Genomic DNA, 25,327 nt, shown 5'->3' on the forward strand with positions numbered 1-25,327 from the left:
TTGTTTTTCTGTCCCTAATGAACTGTGCAAAAAATGCAACATAATTATGCCTCCCAAAGAAACTACTATGCTATCAGAGATACTAAAAAAGCTCTGTTCTTTGGCTGGCACCCATCTCTGCAAATGCTGTCACAACAGACTCCAAACTGTCACTTCAGCAACTGCCCCTCACGGGAAAAACATATTTCTTCTAATTAGGCAAAATTCTAACTCCGCATCTGAAGAGTATAATTTGATCTTTTCTCTAGAAACTCATTAACCACTTCAGTTTAATTATTAACATTTGCATTAATAACTCACTGAATTAACTACCCATTGTGTGAGTGCAGCTCCTGCTTTGGCAGGATGGTGCTCTGTGGACATTGCACCAGGGAGGTGCTGTGGGCCACGTCCACCTCTGAATGTTAGAGAGATGCAGTTCCTACCTCTGGGTCTGCCATCAGCTCACTCGATGGCTTTGGGCAGGTTATCTCTTTTCCTTTCCCTTTCCTTTCTACATCTGTTTAAGACAGTCAAGCCATGAGCTGTGACTTCTCCCCATTCTCCTCCTTCACTGCCTCCAGGATTAATAAAGTGCCCAATAGAAGGACACCAAGGTCATCACTGCAATAAAATAACTGCTGGCAAGGGTGGAAGGTATCAGTACTCAGCTCCTGATGCTGGGTCTGGCAACACAGATCTCCCAAAATGAGAAAAAAGAAATAGAAAACTTCACGCCTAGGTACTGTTTAATGCCACAGTTATTCATGCTGGGGCTCCTGCAGGGCCCAGAACAGCAAGAAACCGGCTGAAAGCCCTAGGGGTTCTGAGATAAACTGAAACTACGCTGATTCCTTGATGGAAACCTTTCATAGTAGTAGGAACCCATGATTTATTCAGTAAGAAACAGGTGTTCAAGCAGTGCTGTAAACACTGAACACACAGACACATGCTTGCACCTGGCCTCAGCTATAAAATGAGATGACTTACAAATCCAGGGCACAGTGGGGTGATGCACAGTACAGATGTTCAAGTGCAGAAATGTATCTTCAGAAAGCTCTTTCCTCACAAAAGCTCCACAATTTGAATTGGGGAGGGGAGGGAAGGGAAAGGACAATAAGCACACGCACACAGACAAACAACTAACTTCTACTTCTGGTTTAAATCACATGGCTATGTACATTCAACACTTTTCTCTAAAGTAAAGGTTCCACAGGTGCTGGAGAGGATGAAAGTTTGGTAAGAAAGTTTCACAGGTATGTAGGCTTGGCAGAAAGATCTCTGAATGTAGAAACTGAGGATGGGATAGAAATGGAAGCAAGTTTTGATAGAGAGTAAAAGATGTTTTGCTGAAACACTGATCACTGAATAACTGAGAAGGCAAAGGTTAGAGATGAGTTGGAAGGAGATTTTTATGATTAGGAGAAAGGTATGTGGCTACAAACAAAGACATGTTTTTCACCAAGTAAATAAGTCTCAAGAAGAGCATAAGTAAATAGAAAACATGTCTTTACCAAAAAGAGAGATATCACAGGCAAACAAGAAATGTCGATGTAGCAAGAAGAAGAGAGGTCTGAGAATTTTCCACTGTAAGCTTAAATTGTAACTTACTTACTCTTGTGATTGGATAATAATGACTATAATATGGTGATGGTAGTAGCTATGATAGGCTGTAGGCAAATGTAAAGGTATTGTGTATGGAGCTTATTGGTTGTTACGTATTAAGATACTCTGCAAAGAAAAGTATAAAATGCTTTGTAACTTGAACAGAAAGGGGCTTCAGGTATGCCCACAGCTGGAGCTGGCAGCTGTGGGGCTGGCTCTGGATACCCACTCCCTGAGCTGCTGTAACTTCGCCTATGCAATAAACAGCTTTCAAGAGAGCCGCCTGAAGTCCAGACATCCTTCAGGAACATTTCTCCTATACACAGGTGTTTGTCAGGTTACTTCCCACAACATTTATGGGTGAGTTCCTCCATGTTAAAGATTTCCAGAATCCTTTTAAATTCCCCAGCTAGTATTTGCTACAGTGTTTTGGATATGCAGTAATGTGTGAACCTGCTCAGGAAACTGAAGGGCTCCAGCACCAGCTCTCTGCTATTTGGATACTAATTCAGACATTTTTTGCCTCACAGCAAAGGAATGTAACGGAAGTTACTTTTTGTTATGAGATTTGACACACTTAAGCAGCCTTAAAAAAACCCCAGCAAACAATCAGTGCCATAAAGGAGCTAGCTGAAAAAATAAACCTTCCCAAATTCCCAGTGCCATAAGATATTTTCAGTTGAATAAAGGCATAAACTTACGCAAGAGCTTCTACATAAACTGCAGTATCAGTCTGCCTGAGACTCTGGTGCTTTTGTTATTTCTGCAGTTGGTAAATTCAAGCGTAACAATTTCTGAAGTCCTTCGGATTTTACAAACAGGTATGACTGACAGCCTCTAAATGCTCTGCTTTTCATAACAACCATGATTGACAGCCCTTTGGTGCATAGCCCAATCAGCCTAACAGTGTTATTGTTCTCTAATAATTACCTGGTAAGTTTTTTTTTCAATGTGTTGCTGTTAGTTATGGTTCAACTAAGAGTCCTCCAAACTTTCCAAAAGTTTATTTAACCTGCACTGATTTGGGGCTGTCTTTCTGTGGTAGCACTGGGATTACACACACTGGTTCCCAAGGTGCACAGGCTGTCACTCTGCCTGTAAGTGATGCTTTCCCTGGCAAACAGAACATGCCAGAGCCCCAAAAATGTGACAATCCATGTGTCATTTTGGCACATATCAATCACAAAGTTTTTGTACAAAGAGAAATGTTTCTTAATGTAATAATCCCTGGAGCATAAAGAATACAGCTCACAGTTTGCGTGCATCCAGGGCCAGAGCCTCGCGTGGGATGCGTGCCTGGAGCTGAGCTCAGCTCAGAACAGTTTACTACTTCCAAGCTGCTCAAGATGGCAACTTGTTTAACCTCTGCTGAAAGCAATAATTGAGATTTTTCTGCTACAGGGAGATCATCCTCAAGAAACACTCAGCCAGGGAAACTGACTTGTGTGAATCACATGAAGAAAATCATGACCTGCTAGGGTCCCTTTTCTGGTATCTACACAATAAATTTCTGAAATTGGAAGGTGTGGGTTTTTTTCATCTCTCTCTTGATTTTCAGATAGGATGGGAGCAGGAAGGAAGTAACAAAATGAAAACCCACATTGCTTCAGATTTCTGAAACCTTGTGAATACTTTTTTTCTTGAGTATGTTGAAAAACGTGACAAAGGCCACCTACCTTGCAAGAAAGGCAAAAGAAAAATTTCTATCAGAGGACTATTGAAAGCATATTATTATGTATTTAGTTACTCTTAAAAGGACCAATTAAAAAAAAGAAAAGCCTTAAAGAAGGAAACATGCTCTGGGTTTCTCCAAACACTTCCAGTTTTGCTACAAGGGTACTGAAAAAGCAAGTAGGTATCGAAAGGAGAGAGATGGGACTTTGCTTTTCAAAACCAGAACTGTGGAACTTGAGCACTGCTTTGTAGTTCACTTGTTGGGTCCCCTTTTCAAGAAATAGTTTGAAGTTTGGCCTCTACACCAAGGTACACTATGCATCACCAAACAGCCTACAGACACAGGGTGTGGATTTGCACGTATAATGTGGTAATGTAGAGGGGTTTGTGCATATTTACTGCAAATGGAAGCAAGTACACATAGACTGTAGAGCCAAATGGGCTAATTCTGCTCATAAACATTTGCTCACAGAGATTTAGGGGCTACCTTGGGGCCAATTGAACAGTTAGACCATTATTATTTGTTAATTTACTTTTCAGTACTTCTGAATTTTACCCACACATTTACAGAACTGGCCATTTCCATAATGTATTACCCATGGCCCTGACCACAATCTCTAATTATCTACAGAGCTCGTTTCATTATTGAGTATTTTTCCCACCCTGTAAACATACTGGGCATTTTCTTAAATTTGGTTTTGGGTTGACAAATTGTGTAGAGAACAATAGTGAACAAATGAATCATTGCAGTGACAGCACACTGCTCACTACAGGCTGAGGAAATAACTCATTGCATACTAGATACAAAGCAGAGGACAAAAAATTCAGCCATCTGTAGCTTATACTAACATTATGAGCAAGAGCTAAAAACAGCTTCCCACAGATCTTAAGTCAATGGTAGCTCTGACACCTTTTTTCAAGGACTTTCAGGATGCCTTACTGAGTTGTCACCTCAACACCCTGCAATCCCTCACCTCCAGCTTGGGCTCAGACACTGCAGTGCATTCATTCAGCTTGTTTTGGCACCTAAAGCTCAGTTCTTCCATATGCACAAAAGCTCTGCTTGCTCACCAAAACACAGGTCAGAGAACAGAATAATCACTGCGCAGGTAAAACCTTTTAGGAGTCCAGAGAGGGTGGGGAGGACACATGTGAAACACCTGGGCCCCGCTGCCAGGAGCAGGTGAGAAGTTTCCAAGCAGATGAGAGCAACATCCTTCTCTGCTGTCTAAGGCACAGCAATGTGTGGGAAAGAGGCACTGTAAAAACTGCAGAGGTGCTGGTTTGCAGGGAGTTTCTCACAGATCCAACACTTTAAAAATCATTATAGCAATGGGATTTCTTCTGGTGTTTCATGTAACATTCACAGATATTTCTGCAGCACAGGCCTTTCTGCCCTGCCAGGCAACAATGTGATGGATCCTGTCATTCCTGCACTTCACAGATCAAGCTGTAGTGGGTTGGCCCTGGCTGGATGCCAGACACCCTCCACAGCCTCTCTATCTCTCCCCTCCACAGCTGGACAGGAGAGAGAAAATATAACAAAGGGTTCATGAGTTAAGGACAGAGAGAGAGCTTAGCCTTGAGGTAATTCTGCTGCACAGAAGAGTGAGATGAAGGAAGTACTTCATACATTTTCAGGTTTAGAAATGAGGATCAGAAGCCACATCAACAGCCAACCCTTCACAGACAACCAGCTGCCCTCAAACAAGCTGAAGAAAACCCTGCAGGTGAAGTGTAGCAGCATCTAACAACAGCTCATATCCAGCAGCTACACAACCACAGTGTGTGCTGTACTTGAGATACCAAACTAAGAGAAATGAATGCTGGTTTGAGGTTTCTTCTCTGACGTGGGTGGGACAAACTTTCCTTCCATTTTTGCTGTGTTTCAATTCATTTGCCTCATCTTGCTCTCACCAGCTCTACAATGCAATCCCCAAAATCCCAGACAAAAATCCAGAGAATAATCAATAAGATAAATTTATTCTTTCTTATTCAATACAAGTTACTGATTCATCTAAGTTTATTTGATATTTTCATGGTCCTCAGAGAAGTTTTGATGACACCCACTTTTACTTTATAACAATGGAAATCTTTCCTTAGCACTGTTTCACTGGGGGAAAAAATCGAATAGTGTCAGCTAAGGCCATCTAAAATCTTGAATAAATTACTTTTACCCTCTCTAATTATTAATTACTGACAGATACACTTCCAGCATCCTCTTCCCATTCATATTTTCTTACATTCACAATCTGAAACCACATGCTAATGATCAGCATTTATCTGATTTCCAATTCCACTAATTATTCATGAGATCAGTTAATCAGTTACATTTAGAATCATAGACTTAGTTACTCAAGGCAGAATTTTCTCACAATTAAAAATTTTAAGCTGCCTAAAAGTAAATAATATAATAAAATTTAATCTCTGTTCAAGGCCCAAATATATTATTAATAAGTGATTTTAAACTGTCAAGAACATACTTCATTGTAGAGATATCCTTTTAATCCAAAATTAATTAAACAAGAATGGGAAAAAAAATGCTTTATTGAGTATAAAAGACCCTGGAAAATCTCAGAAATGCATTTTTAAATTCCAGAGATAACACCGAAACCAGCCTGGTTTTGTATCTTCAAAAATGCTATGAAATATGAGCATATTAATCCTGTAAATAAATTAGAAAAAATTTAAGGTGCTGAAAGATGCACAGACCTTCAACTGCCAGAGGTTAACTCCGGAGATGGGAATGTCGCAGCTTGGGCATTAGAGCCCAGAAGGTGGGACCCTGCACCAGGTGTCCCACCAGCTCCAGTGCTGATTGTACAAGCTTTCTTAATTAGATTCTGAGAACTTTTTAAAAGTGTGTTTGTATCACTGAAAGTAAATTATCTTCCTCTCTGACAAATCATAACCTTGCCTGTCCACAGGTGTGGTCCCAGCCTTAAAACCACTGGGGAGTGTTTTCCCAAATGGCTCCTGCCACATTTGTCACCTGCCCTTACCTCTTCCTCTCTTTCACACATGCAGACTAAATAACCTGAAACCACACCTTCGAAGCAACACCTTCCCACCTGCCCAGGTTTCCCAGGTGAGGAGGTTCTGGGGGAGTGCCATAATGGGGAATGAAGCTCCTCGGTGTGAGCAGGAGCCGCTCGCGCTGTTGGTTCCGGAGTCTCCATCCCTGTTCCCTGCTGTGCCTCACTCACACCCCACCATCATTTCCTCCCGAGGCAAAATCACACCACTTGCTCTTCACAGATTAGCACTTGACTGTTCAATCCATATTTCTCTGCTTCAGTTCACCAGGGAAAGCCAAGTGCTTTGGGTTTTTCAGTCACCCCAAATCCCGTCATTATTGACAACAAAAACACATTGCTGAGGTTCTTTTTGGTTTCATGGACTGTTTTCCTAGCCTGAGGATTTTGGCTAGAAAAAATTCAGCAAAGTGAAAGAGAATGGAGCAATGACATTACTTTTGTCCCATTTCCAAGCAGAGTGGCAGAGAGCCAGTTCTCAGAATTTTTCTCAGAAGCCAATTGATTCATGTTTGTCTCAAGTTCCAGCATCCTTGTGAGAAGCTGTCAGAGGGCAGCCAAAATTGCTTCACCTACAGATAAAAGGCCTCTCTCTTTCAATCATATGCAAAACCAGGGAAGTGTCACAGAGAAAACAGCTTTCCCCAAAATTCAGATTGCACCCAGAAGTTCACCAACCATTAGTCATTGCTGTAAATCAGCATGACTAATCACCTCAGCTCCACATCTTAATGACACTGATGTATACTCACCAGCCTCAGGACCTATCCAACAGGGCCAGGGCAACTCTGGTGAAATGCACAGCAGGTGCAGGGACATGGTGAAGAAGCCTCCCCCCAAAATCCTCAGCAAGTCTTGCTTTAAGCCAGGCTTAAAGGTGTCCTGTGACTAACACAGCCAACTTTCTACTTCCATACCTGGCCAGTGGCAGGAGCCATGCAAGCTGTCAAGACAGATGGGAAAGAAAGAGCAAAATGGAGAACACCACCCCTGGGTTCCCTTTGGCTTTGCTTCTTAGAAATCAGCTTGTGTTAGATACAGAGAATACAGAATGACATTTTAGACATGTTCTTTCTTTAGGTGAGCCAGTTCACCTGACTATATTTTGAAGTATATTTATAACACCAATGTATTGGTATACCTTCACAGGAAAACTTTTACAGAAACCTAACAGCTAATTTAGCAGGACTCCTTCATTACAAGTTCTTACACAGCCTCTCTATTATCTCAGGCTCTCAGACAACCTTTCAGTCACACAGTGTCTGTACAACACAAACGCACTTATGTTCCATTTACAAGCAGATAAATCAAGACCTGCTACCTTGGAAATAAAACCTGGGAGAAGCAGTAGAGCAGACACTATAGCCCAGCGGGGTTCAACCCTGGATTCTTATCCAGAAAGTCTGGACTGTGAGCACTTGAGGTTTTCAAGCTTTTAGCTCAGCCACGAGAGCAAAGCACACCCTTCTATCAAACTAGAACTCTTTGATAAGCACTCTGCTTGTCAGACTAGAAGCAGTAACAGAAAGACAGAAAATAAAGGGAGATGATAAAATTAAGATAATTATGACTGTATTTCACAGAACTTTCATGCTTCGATGCTGTTCCATCAGACACCTAAGAGAAAACATGACTTTGGGCATGTTTTGGACTGGCTATTCTTCATGCCTGAAATTCAGCACTTTGGAATGAGCTGTATCAGCTCACTAGCCCAGGTTTTTTTCTGCCTTCATTTTATTCTTTTTCTCATCTGGGAAATATCTCAGCTAATTAATGAGTTGAAATAGTCACTAATGGATTCAGTGAAGGCAAAAACTGGTGCTGGAACCATGGAGCCATGAGTGAAGGCAGGGTGGGGAAACCTGAACAGGACCCTTCCTTTTAAGAGCAGCTAAATGCTCAGCAGTTAATTGAGCAGAGGAACTCAACTCATCTTATTCAACTACAATGTAATTTGAATACCCTTGCTGCCCTGTAGAATACCCTACAGCTGCCTGGCACAGTCTAAGCTAAATGCCTGAATTTCAGCATTCAATGTGAATATCTGAAAACAGTCTGATGGTTCATGGACCATCAGAGCAATTGGGATTTTAAAGCAATTGGGAATTTAAAGCAATTGGGATGTCTGAGACAGTTTATTCAATGCCCATAACTGAATTCAAATTAAAAGCAGCAACCAAGAGACATAAGCCTAAGCATCTCTGCCAGAGGCAGAAGAACTGATATATTAATTGAAGGATGAGGTGGAACACATTGTACCTCAGGAAATGCATTTGCTCCAAAACACATTAAGACTGTCAACAATTTGGCTTGGATGTTCTCAGCATGGTACACCAAAAAAAAAATCATTACTGTGCCATAGCATGCAATAAAACTGGGCTTTAACACAGACAGTAATGCTCTAGAGAGAAAATGTGCATGGCCAGGACCTCAAAATAAAAAGTTCCCAGATTGGAACCATAAAGGATTAAATTTTGTAGTCTATTTGACGTGAAAAGTTCCAATTAGATCCCAAGATTTCTTCTGGCATGTGAAAGTACTGTTTAATCCCATAATCTATTACCACTGCTCTTCATTTCTCCATCAGCTCTGCACACACACAGCTCCGTGGATCAACGCTGTCCTCCTGCACACCCTGTCCACCATGGGGAGTCCTTCCACCAACGGAGCCAGAACTGCCTGCAGAGCTCCACGTGAACTGGACTAGGAACAGAACTCAGGTGTGGACAAGAGTTCTGCTGTAATGGCAGTCCTGTGCTTTGGCAATCAAAATCAATATACTACCAGCTGGGACCTTGCTACATCTTTTCATTAACCAAAACATCTACAGTAAATAATTAATTAGTATTCCAGGACAAAACTTGCCTGTTCTACTTATACCAATATTAAAGAAAGGACAATCAAAGCCTAGACAAAAATACAGTGCATTTTCTGTGCAGGAGAATGAAATTTGCTGCTTGGTCACAAAATCACAGACTGGCTAGTGTTGGGAGGGACCTCTGGAGATCATCTAGTCCAACCACCCTGCTCAGGTGGGTTCACCCAGAGCAAGTTGCACAGGAGTGCATCCAGGCAGGTTTTGAATCTCTCAGAAGGAGACTCCACAACCTCTCAGGCAGCCTGTTCCAGTGCTCTGTCACTCTCACTCTCAACTTTTCCCTTCTATTCTGATGGAATTTCCTGTGTTTCAGTTCATGCCCATGGCCCTTTGTCCTGTCACTGGGCACCGCTGAAAGGAGTCTGATTTGGTTCTTGTTTACAGAGCCTAATGAAGTCAAGGGAAAATGGATGTCTGCTACTGAGGGGTAGAGTTCACCACAGATGAGAACAGAAACAACTTTGGGTATTTAAATGACAACTTTTTCCTACTGAATCCATCCTATTATTTTAAAAATTTGGTTTAAAAAAGTGGTTGGTAGGTTTGTTTTTTTTTTACCTGCAGCAGATGACAGTTTTTGGGAGTGATAGTTTTTTGGGGGTAAGTGGGGTGTTTTCTGTTGTGGTTTCAAAGAAACTAAGAAAACTCATTGAAGCCAAACCAAATCAGACCCATCAGCTATAAAAATAATTTCCTCCCTTCCTCCAAGATAAATAGTTTGTTAAGAAGAAAAAGTCCCAATTCTCAGTCTAAATGCATCAAATAGTGCTTGGGAGCACAAGATGAAGCTCATGCTACACTGGAAATTTGTTGTGACCTGTGCCCTGCGAAACCACTCAGTCTGTTCTCTTTGTGGTTTGACTCCCTCACTATGAGTTGGAAGCAGAACAATCTGGTGGGCAGGATGTTTTCACTTCTCTACAATTCCACTCCTTGGAAGCTTATCATACTTTATCTTCCCTTCTACTTACTCCTTTAGTGACCTTGGAAAATACAGATAGAGATCACAGAAGCAGAATCCTGAAAGGATTATTGCTTTTATTATCTTACTATTGGGAAGCTGATTAAAAGCACATATCCTTTCACAGACTACCCTGTCCATTAGCACTTTCAGCTCTCTTAAAAAGGGCACTGAGCAGGATATTAAACACAAGTACTGAGCACTCTTTACTTTCAGTACCGGTGTTCTTCTCATGGCAGATGTTGTAGGAAGTTGTCTGTCCCTAGCTCAGGAGTCCTACCTTCCTACTAAAACACAACAGCAGTAACAAGGATTTTGATAAGAAAACCTCACTGGCCTGAGAGTGAGCCAAAGAACGGTGGTGGGTGATGGATAGTTACATAAATACTGCTATTTTATCTGCACAATTTCAGCCAAATCTCTGGTCTGTGATGGTCTCTGACCAGGCCACAGTGACAATATGCTTGACCTGGCTTGGGCCCTTAGCACTTCTCTGCTGAGTGGCAGTACAAAGCCAAAATCACTGTGTGAAAATCACTGCAGATAATCACCTCATATTTTCACAATGCCAACCTAAGGACATTTTACAAGGTCTGAAAATAATGCCTTTACTACTTTCCTATTATAGCAGGCTGCTTTCTAATGTCATTCCTCTTGAAGATGTCAGGTGCTTTGGCATCAAGTAGGATGTCCTAATGTCTCCTCCTACCATGTAGAATGGCAAGGCATGAGCCCTGAAGACACTCAAAGAGTCTCCTAAACCCAGGAAGAGGCCAGAATATGCCCCCAGCCTCTCTAGGCTGCTCAAAGTACCAGTTATAAAATCAGTGTTTTTAAGCATAGATTGCAGCAGCCATCTCCATAAGCACCTAAGTCCTTTTGTGGGGTCACGCATCTTTAACACCGAAGTTTTTATTCCATACCTGTTCTGAGCAGCAACGAATCTGCTGGAACACCAGGGAGACGTGGTGTTTAACTGAGGAAGAGAGCAGATTGCCAAATGGACAGAAATAACTCACAGGAGCAGAAGCTGGGGTTTTTTTTCCTGGATGACATTAATATATTGCTGCTTTTACGGAAGAATCCCCCACAAGTTTCCAGAGCACCGTGAGTCAGCGTCATCCCTCGGAATAAATGCGGGCGAGGGTCAGCTGTTCTGCTGCTGGTATCGGCCCAAGGAAGGGAAGGAGCCCTCCTTGCTGACAGCTGTTATGCAATGCAGATAACCCATCTTCCTGCAGTCATTTGTGGGTGTCAGGAGAAGCTAAGAATAAACCAGGAAAAGCCTCTGGAAAGGTCTGCTAAGCAATGAGCTGAACGAAACATCTCTCAAGGTACAGAGAGCATACTCTGGCTTCAGCTTAAAACACAGCCTTAGGTGACCTCTGCTACATGATCACAGGTGACAATCACACAATTGCACTTAAAATTACTCATTTACCTGTCCATGAAGTGTTAAAAGCAGCAGAGAAAAGTGGATGTTAGAAAAAACATTTACATCCCTGTTCATATGGGATACATTAGAGTTGCTAAGCTTAAGAAAATAGGTAGGTGCCCCCACCTGCTCATTAAAGGGAGTTGTGAAGCAAATTGAAGATTTAAGATTCAGCTTACCCACAAGCCAGATAAATTAGGATTTCTTTCCTTTTTTTTTTAACAGCTTGTCTCAAACGAGCTACAATAATATGCACCTCCAGCAGAGAAAGCAGGTCAGCACTGACTGCCATTCAGAAGGAGAGACGGTCAGTTAAAAGAAAGAAGCCAATTAAGATGCAATTGGGCACTCCAAGTCAGGAAGATGCTAGGGAGAAAAGAAAGGAGATAAGGAATGTGACTGTCTGAGAACACTGAGTCTCCCCAGCAGTGGCTGGGGCAAATCTTCTGTTGTGGATGAGATATATTTCATGTCCTTGCCTGCAAACTGAGGAAGCATGCTATGATGAGAGCCTAGAAATTAAAAAAAAAAAAACAAAAAACCAAAAAACAACAAAAACCACACCAAATCCAAACAACAACACCGTGTTTTTGTCAGCTTTAAGCTTCTTGTTTTCCTTGTTAACAAGATCAAGAAACTTCCTTGCAAGAGAAAGCTCTATAATTTTGTAAACTTACAAAAGTTTGTGAAAGACAGGATTACTGCTTATCTCCTGATTAATGCTGAAGCTTTACAGCAGTCTAGCAGCTAAATTAATGCTTAAACTGTACCTGCAGGATTCAAAATCAACCGTTAACTCTCTTGAGACATGCAAAGCAAGCCTGCTCTCAAGGTCTTCAGAATAAGCATAATAGTCCTGGGTTTGGTCCCACACACACTGAGCACAATGAAATTGCAGCCACATAAGATCACAGAGAACAAGGTTAGAAGGAAGCCCAAGCAATAAAAGGTCACGATACATGAAAAGCTGACCTTCACTTTGCTGCAACTGAATTTTTGCAAAAAGGAAAAATTGCAATCCCTTTAGAAAGAAAATATAAGATGTAACCTAACCCACATCCACTCCCAAATCAAAGGTCAATAATGTTAAATGTACCTTTTTACATTGCCCAAAAAACCGGAATATATTGGATCTGTTGAAGTGTCTAACACCAGCTAGAAGCAAGAACAGCAGGAGATAAATTGTAAATCTGGATGAAAAGTCTCTTCTGGAATGTACCAGATAATGGCTTTCTGCAATATTATAAAAATATAGGGAGAAGAAGCTTTTAATTCAATGCAGCAGTAAAGAGTTTCAGTTAATTCGAGGGGGGAAAAATAAACAAGCACATCTCTGCTGAGCATAAAAAGCAACAGTCTTTGTAATGGAGCAGAAGGACTCACCCTTTTCTCTCTCTTTTAGAAATAAAGCTCTGTAAACTCTGGGCATATTATCAATCTGAACCTTCTCGATGCTCTGAATTACTCGATCAAATAAGAGCAAAATCACTGCCCTGCATTGCTCAGACAAGGTGCACAACCTGCCTAGGCTTGACTTCAGAGCAAATGGGGAATAGGACATGGGCTGTTGCATCATGGGCATGTTTTGAATTTGAGGAAATAAACTTTTTATTTTAAATTACAAGAATTATCATCCTGCATCTGTATTCGTATCCACAAATGGTTCCTAATAGGATAACACGTTGATTAAGTCATCAAACATAACACTCTGGCACTGGTAGCAGCAAGGCACCAGCTGCTTCTGAGAGCAACTGTGTGTCAAGTGCAAAGGCTGGCAAGTTTTGAGCTAACATTTAGCTACCTGAGCAGGTTATCCTTTTCAGTAGCAAGAGGACAGAGGCACAGCTCACTTGGCCAGAGCCTGGTGCTAATAAACACCAACATCAAGGTTCAATCCCTGTATGGCCATTCACTTAAGGGCTGGGCTCGATGATCCTTGTGGGTCCCTTCCAACTCAGAATATTCTGTGATTCAAATGTGGAGTCAGCAGCAATGTTCCTACCCAAAGTGCACAGAAGGAAAGGAACCTCTGCCGTTCAATTAATTATTTAAATTACTTGATGCAACCCTTATGTTCACAATCTGCAGCTACACTGAGAAACATAAGCAATCCAAAACCTCCAAGGACCTTAATCATTACAGAATATGCAGGGGGAACTTGTTGACAACTGCAGCAGTAATTTAAATCTGCTGGCACTTTTGGAAACAAATAGCTCTGTATAAAATCCAGCTGGAGTTGGCTTCCCCTCCTCTTGGTCTCTGAACACTGACAGCAGGACATCCCCACCTCCACCCACCAGGTGATGAGCAGGGCAGGTGGTGAATCCTGTCGATGACCACGTGGAGCACACGGGTGTTTTCTCTCCTGAGAAAAGCACAAAGCAATCCTCCTGCAGCTGCCACTGAGAAATGCTTCCCCCAGAAACAACTTGTGTGGTTCTTCACAGTGTTTTTACTGCTGGACAGCAACCACGGATTTTTCATGGAAATAGTTATTCTCTCCAAAAGTACAATTCTTCACTGTTAAAATCCACAAGCAGTAATGGGTTGGTGATGCTAAAGCTTTTCTGTTTTCCCACCAGAAAGTTATTTTATCATTAATTTTTGGTCAAATCCCAACAAATCATTCCCACCCATTAGAGGAGGATGTGCTGCAGCAGACTGAGACTTCACGAGTCTCCAGTCACCAGTGAGACATCCCTGGGGTCCTGACCTTGTGTACAGACCTTGTCTTTCTGCTGAAGTGCTGCCCAAAACATCCTTCAAGATCCATAGCTACCAATTTTATAGTGTGTAAGCTTCAAAACACTTCTCTGAATTTTAAGGGACAATGATAGCACAATAAAAATCAAGAGGCTGGAAGACAAGGCCATGCAAAGGAGATAAAACACTTTCCTATATCTTTTTAGATTAAGTGTACAGAGCTTTTATGAAGCTAGTGAAAATCTTCTAGATGAGCCTTTAGGGCACATCAATTCAGAATTATTTTCTTTCTGCTCCCTCCTCACTAACATTGCTCAAAAACAATGCTGAAAATAGTTGCCAGCAATGTAATTGAGCCTGTGAAAGGCACCATAAAGGCCTCTGTGCCTTCTGTGCCTCAAGGCACATCACTTCTGCTCCTTCTTTTATTTTTCCATGTATTTAATTGAACTGGGCAGTAACCTTTACCGTGTGGAGCTAAGATGGCACAACAGTAGATTTGATCTGAGTGCTGTCTGGACTGCCTTGCTGTGAACTGCTGGGGGAAGTGGTGCCTGGAGATCCCCTGAGTTTGAAATGGGAGAGCCATGCTACCTGTCCCCCTGCTCCCACTTTGTGGGAAGTTTTGCCCCACGTTTTTTCCATGTAGCAGCCCACAGAGAAAACATCAGGATAGCAAACCTCTGCAGAAATTTTCCCTAAATGGCATGTAACTGTTGAGAGGGAGCAGTGAGTATCTCACTAGCACAGGTACAGGAACTCCATCCTTTACCCTAATCCTTAGGCTTTCAAAATATTATAAAGCATGGGCAATCAAAACAAAAGCAAAGCTAAAAAGCACACAGCCAAAACCTTGCATTAACATTATAGCTACAGACCAGTCTCCCCTTCACTTTATTTTATGCTGTATTTCACCCAAACTTTGTGCTTGCCAGAAAGATTTTCAAAATGGACAGCAGTATCTTTTGTGTTTGGCCAATATCCAGCACTGTGGGACCTTGCTGGGTGGAAGGTACAGAAACAACACTGTTAAACATGTTCAGCACCACAAGTACCTTCTCATTTGCAAAGAGAATGGGATAAAACTCTAAGGTAAGGGCCTGAAGTATGAGATTAGATAAAAGTTGTAAGAGTTGCTATGCGTATCTGATTAGCAGAATGCACAGGGGCACTGATCCACTGATAGTGCACAAGAGAGTGAGAACCTTCTGTGCTTGGGGGAGAATGCCCTGAACTGGCACCCCCAGAGGGCAGGCTAGGAGACCAGTGCCATCCCACTGGCACTGGTGTGTTCCCAGAGACACCTGAGCCTGGGGTGTGCTGTGGATTTTGTGGGCTGGCAGGCAGGGGGTGCAGGCAAACACCCCTTAACTGGCCCCTTCTTCCCCTTTGTACAAGAGAGCAGAGACCAGGGTCCTTCCCTGCTCCAGAGCTGGAAAGGCAGCAGTGACTTCCTCACTTCCCAATGGTTTCATCTGCATTGGTCAGCAGCTCAACACCCAGCTCTGCAGCATCAATCTCAAATTACAAAGCATTTCTAATGCACAGGACCATAGAAGCTGGTGCAAAACCAACTCAGTCTTGAAGCTGCAGGGAAGAAGAACTTCTGGCAATAATGGAAGGATCTAATCAGTATTGTCATAAAATGTCTATAGTTACTACACTGGCAATTTTTCCAAATGGGTTGGCTTAGAGATTGGTCTCTTGCACTGATTACTAAATTATTTTCTTTACAAAGGTCTAAGTGGCTCTGTTTTCCAGATGAATAGCCTGAAGCCACTTGGTTCAGAGCTTCAGTCCCCTGAGATTCATCTTGGACAGTAAAGAAATGAGACAGATGAACACTAAACTACTTTGTGTACGAACCCAGCAGCGGCTTGGCTGATGAGAACACTTTGTATAAAGCACCACTGAATTTAAAATAAAGACAGAGGTGAAGTGAGGCTAGTTAAAAGTTAGAAGTCAGAAGCAGTATTTGATAACAAAGCATTTTAAACCAAGTAAAGCTTCCTAAAGAGAATTTTGGCTTCACCACATCTGACCTCATCTGGGAGAGCTGCCTTGCCAGGCAGATTAAGAGCAGTGGGCTGGAACTGGCACTTTCCCAACCCAGTCACTGCCAGGCCCCCTTGCCCACCCCCAGGGAGCAGCAGTTTCTTTATCTGAACATGCAGCAATACATTTGCCCAGCACTTACTGAGCAACACTTACTTTTTTCTTGAAAGAGAGCACCTGTGCTCAGGGAGGGAAGCTCTTTGCAGCCACTTGCACATCTGGTGGGTGGTGATGCAGCTCTGCTGGCAGGGGCTGGAGCAGGGAGAGGTCGTGGGTGAGCAGGGAGAGGATCTCACGCTCACGTGGAACCACTGAGATGCAGGTTTCCACCAGCCTTTGCTGACATGGAACAGGATCTGGACAGCACAGCAGGAAACAGGGAAGTTCAGCCCCTCTGGTAGCTGCTCCAAAGGAGATTTGAGGCCTGTGTACGGTGATGAGCTGGGCAGGTTTGCTGTGCCTGTGACTCAGGGCCCTCCTAGCAGGAATTCAGGGGGCTCTTCTCAAAGCACTCTGAACCTGTGGATGGCACTGGGCTGAACTGCTCACTGGGGAGGAGACTCAAACATGCCAGGGAGACCTTTGAGAAAGAGAGATGGAGAGAGAGAGATGAATGAAAAACATTTATCCTTGAAATTTAAATGTCTGTGGCTTTTCTAGAGTACGTTTGAAACATCCGAATTCAATTAGTCCATTAGACAAAATCCTATTAATTGGACAGCTTGGTCAGCTGTGGCTAACTCAGAATTTGTTCTGGTTTTAGTATTTTATCATTAAACATAGTTCTGAGTAATTCAAACCTCACAACACCAAGGAAAAACTGCCCATAATTAACATCTTCAAATGCAAGCAGCTTTCATCACACAAACACCAGCAAGAGCTCAAACCACTCTCCTCCACTCTACTTCACTTGTTTATTTAGTCTGGTTTATCACTGAATTTCTTCTCTGGGTTCCACTGATGCAAACTTGCACTGGTTTGAATGGCTCCTCTGCAAACACAATAAACCAGCTCTGCACAGGAAGGTTTAATCTGCTACCAGAGCTTTTCAGCAATCAGATCCCTAAGCATTGTTTGTTAGCTTTGTTAATTAAAGTAGCACATCTGAAAAATTAGCAGAAGGGAATACATTGGCATATTTCTGTGCAACAGGGAGAATTTATACCTTCAGCAGTCACCAGTGGACTGAAAAAAGCCAGAATAGCATGACACATGATGTAGCAGCACCCCTGGGCTACAAAAGCAAGTAATATGAGTCAATCAAAAACCAGAAGCATTCAAAAGGTCATTAAAAAGCTACTAAAGCATACAAAAATCAAATAAATACATTAATCACTTAAAGCCTCTATGAAACATCCTAATTGAATTTTGCTGTAGTAGTGTCACATGGCTGTGGAAACTGCCCTTCAGTAATCACACCAAAAATTGGCATGCTCCCATTCCCACTTAATTCTCCCTGATTATGTGAAATATCAGAAGGAAATAAAAAACGAGGTGGAGGGATTCAGGAAAAATAAATACTAGTATTTAAATTTCCTCATGTTCTTTCCATTCATGAATCTTAAACTCATTTATCCAAGGCAATGGATGGCATCCTTCTGCAAGAGTGGATTGCAGCCACGAGCCACTACCCATATCATGGAACACAGCATCACTGGCAAGTGGAGTAATCCAGCATGGGAGCAGTGTCAGGCAGGGAAAAGCCTGACACTTTGAGGAACTGAACAGCTCGTGCTCCAAAACATCTCTACTGCACAGCCCGAGAAAATAAAATGGCAAAACTCCCCAGTTACCCCTATGCACTCACACAGACCCCAGAGCAGCACCAGGGAAGCCTCCATGCAGAGGCTGTGCAGGAGTCCAAGAAAGGTCGAAATCTCTTCCCAGGAGTCTCCTGTGATACCTAGCACAGCACAGAAGTGCTAAATGAGAGGGGGAAGGAGCAGGAAAAGCAGCAGCGGCACAAGGAAGGCCATGAGCAGATGTGTGCTGGCTGCAGCACAGTGTCTGCCCCACAAAACAAGCCCCAAAGCAGGACCAGCACAGAAACGAGAGCATAGGGGAGGCACTGACATCTACAAGCATGGAAAATGGGAAAATTACTGATGTAACCGATCTCAGCTAACCCACAGACCTACTATCACATCAATATACCAAATATCAACCCATCAGTGCTCTTCAAAGGGAAGAGGAAGCCAAGCAGGAGGCACAGAAGAGTTGCACAATGTATTCTTGAATAAGGGGATCCTGTGATGGACCATCCAATGCAGGTTCTTGGCTCTGCAACAGTCTGGTTTTAAGTACCACAAAACCTCTGTCTTTAAAAAGTCGTTTTTACGAAAGAAGTGACTCTGAACTGGTAACTCTCCTTTACCAGGCCACTCAATATGGTGTAATTTATACTGCATACAGATAACAAACCCCAGTGAAGACTTTGCCATGCTACAGTCTGAGGCCCAAGGCACTCCCCTTGGTGACTCTCTCAGCTTGTGACAGCGGCTGAGATGAGCCTATGAACAGAGGATGGACTGCAGCAGCTGCTCTGAGGCTTAGACGAGTGAGAAGCCCCACCAGCACTGCACAATGCCTCCTCCTTTATCTTTTATAAAATGACCTCTCAGGAAAGCAATTTCCAAAGTGACTAGTGTTGCTGGTGACACACAGCTAGGAGAAAGAGAGAATTTACAGTGATTAGAATAGATCAGATTTATGGACTAACAGGACAGGCGATGCGTGAAGCAGGGAATGAAATGTAATGAGGGCAAGGAAAAATTAAACACATGCTCTATTCCAACCTAAACAGCAATGTACAATTAGACAGGAAACACAATCTAAAATAATTCACATAGTGTTTCATAGCATTATAAAGAAAAAAGCAGAAACGATCTTTCAGCTCTTACAGACTTCACAATACAGAGTAAAAACCAAGGGAAGACTGTAAGGATAGTTGAAACATGAAATGCACAAAGAGCCTGTCAATCTCAGGAGCACTTTTTGCCACAATGAAAAATGTGAGGCACTGCCAACAGACTTCCAGAACGTTCAAATTCAGTCCTGAAAGATTTCGTAGATATTGTGTTATTTGGGCAACATGAGCATTTTTGCAAAATTAAACCTACAAGTTACATTAAATCATCCTAAACCTTTCAGGATCTGACAGCCTTTAGGCATGTGACAGATAAATGCAGTAGAGAAACTGTTTCTCAAAATGAAAGGGTATAGCAGGGAATAAAAGTGACTTAGAGGAGAACAGGAATGAGAAGCCAAGAGTTTGAGCTGGTCCTTGAAAAAGCCTTGGTGGTGTGGTACTGTGGCTGAGCCATATTGGAGAAAATGCTGTGCCAAAGGATGTTCTGGGTTACCTAATACTCCTGTGGGGAATATTTTAATGCAAATAACTTCTTTACAGAGAGGAATGCCCTTAAAACTGTGAAAATTTTCTTTGTGTGAGGTTTATATTTCTACTCAGAAAACATCTACATACATGCTCAACTTTATATGTGTTGACCAGTTAAATCAACTGGGATCATCATGGGCTTTAATTTAACATGCTTAGCCTTGAAAAGCAAGTGGATTAGCAGGTTGGTATGTTTTTGTCTGTCTTTGGTTCATTGTATATTTTTTGCAGTTGTACTTAGGGCCATGGGAAGAACTGCAACTCCCAAATAACAGAGACAATGCAAGATTTTAAAATACTATCAGATGCAACAAAACTTTTCTTTACTGGAGAGTGCTCATTTTTAAAGGCCCTCTGTACATACTTTAATAAAGTATTGCCTCAAACACAGCAACTTCTTAGCTCTATTCCTGATAAGCTTCTTGATTGGGCTCGGAAGTAAAATTATCATTCAGATATTAGCAGTTTTGCTGTTCAAAGTCTAATCTATTTTGAAAGCTTAAACAAAGTCAACACATATTTAAATTAAATATAATCTGCACTTGCTTAGTGATTTTAATTAAGAATTAAGTTGCTGCTGCATTGATAAGTGTAAGTGTTTCAAGCCAGTGCAGTAGAAGAATAATGTTAGGGCATTTACAATTCTGTACCATTATTAATATATTTTTCAGTGTATTGCAGGCTGAGTTTAGCACTATAGTCAACGCTGCCACACAACTACTCAGAATTATCTTTCAAAAAATAAAAAAAATACCAAATTTTGAAAACTTAACTCAGTTTTGAACTGCTCTGACTAAAGCACAGAAGAGTGTTTTACTCAACTTTTTCATCTCATTTTTATTTCTGTTTGAAGGTCAGTTTCTTCAGGACTCCCTCCCTGAGGCCACCGGGTGTGACAAAGGAGCCTCATGGAGATTTATATGGCTTTAGGAAGAAAAGTCACCTGTGCTGACTTCACACTATTCTTTTCACACAAGAGAGTTACAATCCTATTTAAGACAAAGACTTATTCCTCGTATGAGGGACACAAAGCCTGAATCCCATCCACGGGTTCCCCTTGGACTAAATAAATCCAAGAACACCAAAGGGTATCCCACACATCCCAGAGCATACGGGACCTGCACAGGTTATAAACCTCACAGTCAGCTGCAAGATTTTTTCTCTCTTAGTCCACAAAAGGGTAAAAACATCTCTTCTGTTTGTTCTAATCTCTGAAATTAGGCAAGCATAGACTGTAGTTGCATTTTTATCACAACACAGAAACTGTATTGGACACATTTTTCTTTGGTTTGAGGGACAAAGTAGAGGTGGGGACATAGGCTGTGTTTGCCCCTTACCTTGGAACTGCTTAAATGGGATGGAACTGGGAACCAGCAAATAGAAACAAACAAACAAAAAAAACCAACAAAAGAAAACACCAAAAAAAATAGAAGAAAACTAATATTTAAACCCAGTTTCATTAATTCTGAATGTTACTGACTAAAGCAAAAGAAACTTGGTATTTTGCAGAGAATGGCTTACAGTTTTCCTTTGAATGGCTTCATGGCCGCTTCATGGCATGTAAGAAGATAACTGTATATCTCTGGGGGCCTGATTTAAAATCTAACTCATAACCAACAGCTACTTGCTGATGTAGAAATAAACAGCCCACCACAAAACCCCAAGTCAACACCCCACAAAAGAGCAACACGCAGAGACACAATCACAAGAGGGCAGAAGATTAATTCTCATTTTGATCTTTTGATGAGAAAGAACACAGTTTTGACATGAAACTGCATGTTCTCCAGTGGACACCAAACAACTCAGAGTAGCACAGACCAAGAGAGGATTTTCAAAACTGCCATCTATCTAACTTCAATCTGTTCTACCATTCAGCAGGTGACACCCAAAGCCCCAAGGCATGAGCACGTTGCTCTTTCCCCGCTAAAGAGTCAGCATAGACAATATTGGATATTTAGGTGTTCTAGAACACTCTTAGGAAAGAAAAAGAAATAGAGCAAAGCAAAGAGTGCACGATTTTTACAGCCAGAAAAAGCCAGCAATGATATTCTCCACCACACTAGAATTTTCATTTCATGGAAGTTTGGCACTGGCTTTGTAGGAGCAGGGTCTTTGCCAACAAGGTAGGGTGCAGCAAACACATTAAACACACAGCAATTCTTCATGGCTTCAGCTTTGCCCTCTGTCATTCTCCTTTTTCCTGCAGTCCTTTGCACAGAGAATGAAACATATGCCAGCATCACCTTTTGCTCTGTCCCTCAGACACCTCTCTTCTGACTCAATTTCCAATTAGCATTCCTGTTCTACATCCAGTATATCACTCATAATAATTTTAGTGCAGTCAAGCAGTTCCTCCCCAAATGAGAGGAAGGTTAATGATGCTTCCTGTTACTGTTCCTATATGCTTTGCATAAGAAAGGGAGTGGATTTCTTAAATAACAGGAGACAAACTTCCTCTCCTGTGATGCCTCAGTGCAGAGGACGCCGTCCCTTCCTCGTCACTGACGTTCGGCTGGACTGCCCGCGTTTTACAAAGCCAGGAGCTGCTTTCTGACCTGACACTTTTGTACCCTGAGGCCAACAGAGAAGTGGCCTAAGTGCCCTTAGCCTTGATCCTTGTCTGTAACAGAGAAAAAATTGTCCCTTGAAAATAGAGCCGAATGCAAAGGTGTTTGCATTGGTGCAGTGCAGGGGATGTCTTCTCCCTTCTCCCAGAGCAGATACTCAGCTCATGAACCACACAGCAGCCCAGCCCTGGGACTGGGGTGGGCAGAGGGAAGGGATCCTGCTGCTCTGGAGCCAGGAAGAGCGACAGCAATGTCATGTCCCTGCTTCATCTCCAAAACAATGCATGTGAAACCCAACTTAGGTATTCAAAGAGCAGAAAATATTAGAGGAAACACAATGCAAACAAGAAGGATGATCTAAATAGGAGTTTGACCTAGGAGCCACTGACTGCAACCAAAATATTTCCATTTAAGTAACTTTTTTTCACCCTATTGTCTAATCCTAGTTACCTGTTAATCTTTCCCCCCCCCAAAAAAAATAATTCTGATTGCCTGGTAACAGTTACCACAGCTTGTGGCACTACAGAAACTTCAAATATTTTTATGCTAATAGCACACCATGTTAGCAACTACATTTTCCCATATTTCTTACATTTCTTACTGTTTAGATAATTAATTTTACCTCCAACTTATGTTAAACTGCTTTTGAATCAAAGCTGGAATTCAATTTACAATGCAGAAAAAGAGTATTTTAATAGGTGCACTGGCTACAAAAGCAACCATTGAGCTTGCATTTAAAAAAGTCATCACATGAAGAAAATTATCTACATAATTAGTGACTTGAGCCAATTGTGGCTAATCATAATATGAACCAAAGATTAGGAAAGACCTCACCTCACCTTTACCTAAGAAGGTATTGATGATAGCTGCTGCTTTTATGAACTAAAGTGGTTCGCAAGTAAGGATAATTCATGTGTTTGGCCAGAGAATTCCCTGGGTTGTAGCTTTCTTTACATGTTAATAGGAAATGTGAACTTGAGATATTATGAAGGGTTTAAATCTTAATATAGGAACTATGCAATGTCATTTTAATTCTGAAGGGGTGTATTTCAAACATTTTTATTTCAGATAGACATACAAGGTTTAAGTTAAAAAGACAAAACCAACGCAAACACAACCACCAACAAGCCTCGCCCCCTCCCCCAAAACTTCACATTCCCTGGAGATGGAACAGATTTGAAGGATGCCATCAACAAGAAAGAGCACAGAGCAGCTTCAAAACTTAATGCTCATCAGAACCAAAGCAGATGGGACAGGAAACGTAGTCCAGCACCCCCACATAACCAGTTCACAGGAGCAAAGGGGTCTTATCCAAAATAGGAGAAGCGCCTGGGCTGAGCAGGATGTCAGGTACATCATCTCAGCTCATCACAAGGCTCAAACACCCACTCCTTCAGTCTCTGTTTTTCACTGGATCCCACTGACCCCCTTGCCAAAGTGGGAAGACTCTCTGTGTGCTGTTTGTGAGGTAGAATTTGTCACGTCAGTTTTACTCAGCATCACAAACATAAGCCATGCTGGTCCCAAGAGGGTCCAGATGCTCAGCAAGATTCAACTCCACACCAGGTTGTCTTTCCACCTAGGAAAGCACTGCCCCTGCTCAGGGCTGAGCTGGCCAAACACCCCACACACCCTCTGGCAGCGTCCTCATGTGCCCAGCTCAGCCCAGAGCCTGTGACAAAGCTGGTCTGAGACCACAGTTCCCCAGTGCCATGGCCATGGGGCAAGAAGCTGCAGTTCTGCAAAGTCTGGCTTAAGCTCTGGCTTTAGTTCAAACAGGAATCAGTCCAGGGAAGCCCTTAAAGATCCCTCTTGCCTTTAGGAACACTTACAGCACAAATCACTAACGTTTTGTCTTGGCGCCAGGCTTTGTACTCACTCTGTGTTACCATGAACGACTGCCAAAAGGGAAGGGAGAGGAACTGGGGTCCATTAGCCAGACTTTAGTTTTTCATGATCTTCCCAGAAGTCACTGCCCATGCTGTTCTGATGCATCTGTGCAGTTCTCATCCAAGCCACTGAAAGCCCACGCTGCAGCCCTGGGGTACCTACAGCTTTTAATCCTGGGTGACAGCAGTACAGGCAGCAAAAAGAGAGCTGATCCTGCAGAAAGTATCACTGTGAAGAATGAGTTCCATGTCAGCTCACTGTCTTCACAGAATGACAAGCACTGGCCAAGCTGCAGACATCATATGAGGTGCTGATTCTGAATATATGCAAAATGAAGGAAGTGGGATTGCTATCAGCATGAAACATTTGGGTTGAAGTTAAGACAACAGTTTAGGAATGATGTCACAAGTGAATTTTTTTCTGAGCCAGAGGGGTGTGCTTTTTTCTGTCCCTTCACAGGGGACTCACCAAAATAATCTGCCAAGTGCTCATAAGGAGGGGAAGATACACACACCAGGGCCTCTGTTACAGCCACTGCCTTCACAAAATGCCCATTTAATGTTTAATGCCTGGGAGGTTACACTTTGCACTGTCAGCTTTAATACCTAGCCTACCTAGGATGGGAAAAGTGCAGCTTATTGAAATTAGTTATTAGTCTTTGAAAAAAGACTCAGGGAGGGTTCTTTAAGAACACCAAGCAATAACAATCAATAATATCTGAGTCACTGGGCTGGCTTGGTTTTAGATGTTAAGAGGTTCTCTGTGGATTTCCCATTTATTAGTATTTTAAATTTTTTTAGATTAGGACATTATTTTTATAACTACAGTTGGTAAATAAATATCTTAAGAGGGTGTTTCCCTTTTAATGCAAGGTTCCAAAGTGATTTACAGTGAAAATTACGAAGACTTAATATTTGAGTTTCCTCTAGAAAATACCGTTCCTGCAAGGTCAGTACTATTGAATAGTATTTAAAACTGATGGAAATACATGTCCTGTGGGGCAGCCAAAACGCTGCAGTCCCTCATTACCTGTGCCACAGGACTAAGAACCAAGCAACCACAACTGCCAGCAAAGTTTTGATCACCAATTTGGGAACTAAAAACCCTCCTAAACTGGTTATAGCCAAGACTTGCAGGGACAGCACAAA

At 42.1% G+C, this 25,327-nt stretch overlaps 1 protein-coding gene across 4 annotated transcripts in view; it reads right to left on the reverse strand.

Annotated features, from left to right (window-relative positions):
* Positions 1 to 25,327, reverse strand: part of HTR2C (5-hydroxytryptamine receptor 2C) — a 266,502-nt gene that overhangs the window by 58,474 nt on the left and 182,701 nt on the right. For all 4 annotated transcript variants that reach the window (XM_017737609.1, XM_017737612.1, XM_008636162.2 and 1 more), the window contains one exon: positions 16,482 to 16,905. The gene's annotated coding sequence lies outside the window, so the exon portion shown is untranslated. The remainder of the gene's footprint in view (positions 1 to 16,481; positions 16,906 to 25,327) is intronic.

The sequence above is a fragment of the Corvus brachyrhynchos genome, unplaced genomic scaffold (assembly GCF_000691975.1).
Source record: "Corvus brachyrhynchos isolate BGI_N302 unplaced genomic scaffold, ASM69197v1 scaffold346, whole genome shotgun sequence".
Lineage (NCBI taxonomy): Eukaryota > Metazoa > Chordata > Aves > Passeriformes > Corvidae > Corvus > Corvus brachyrhynchos.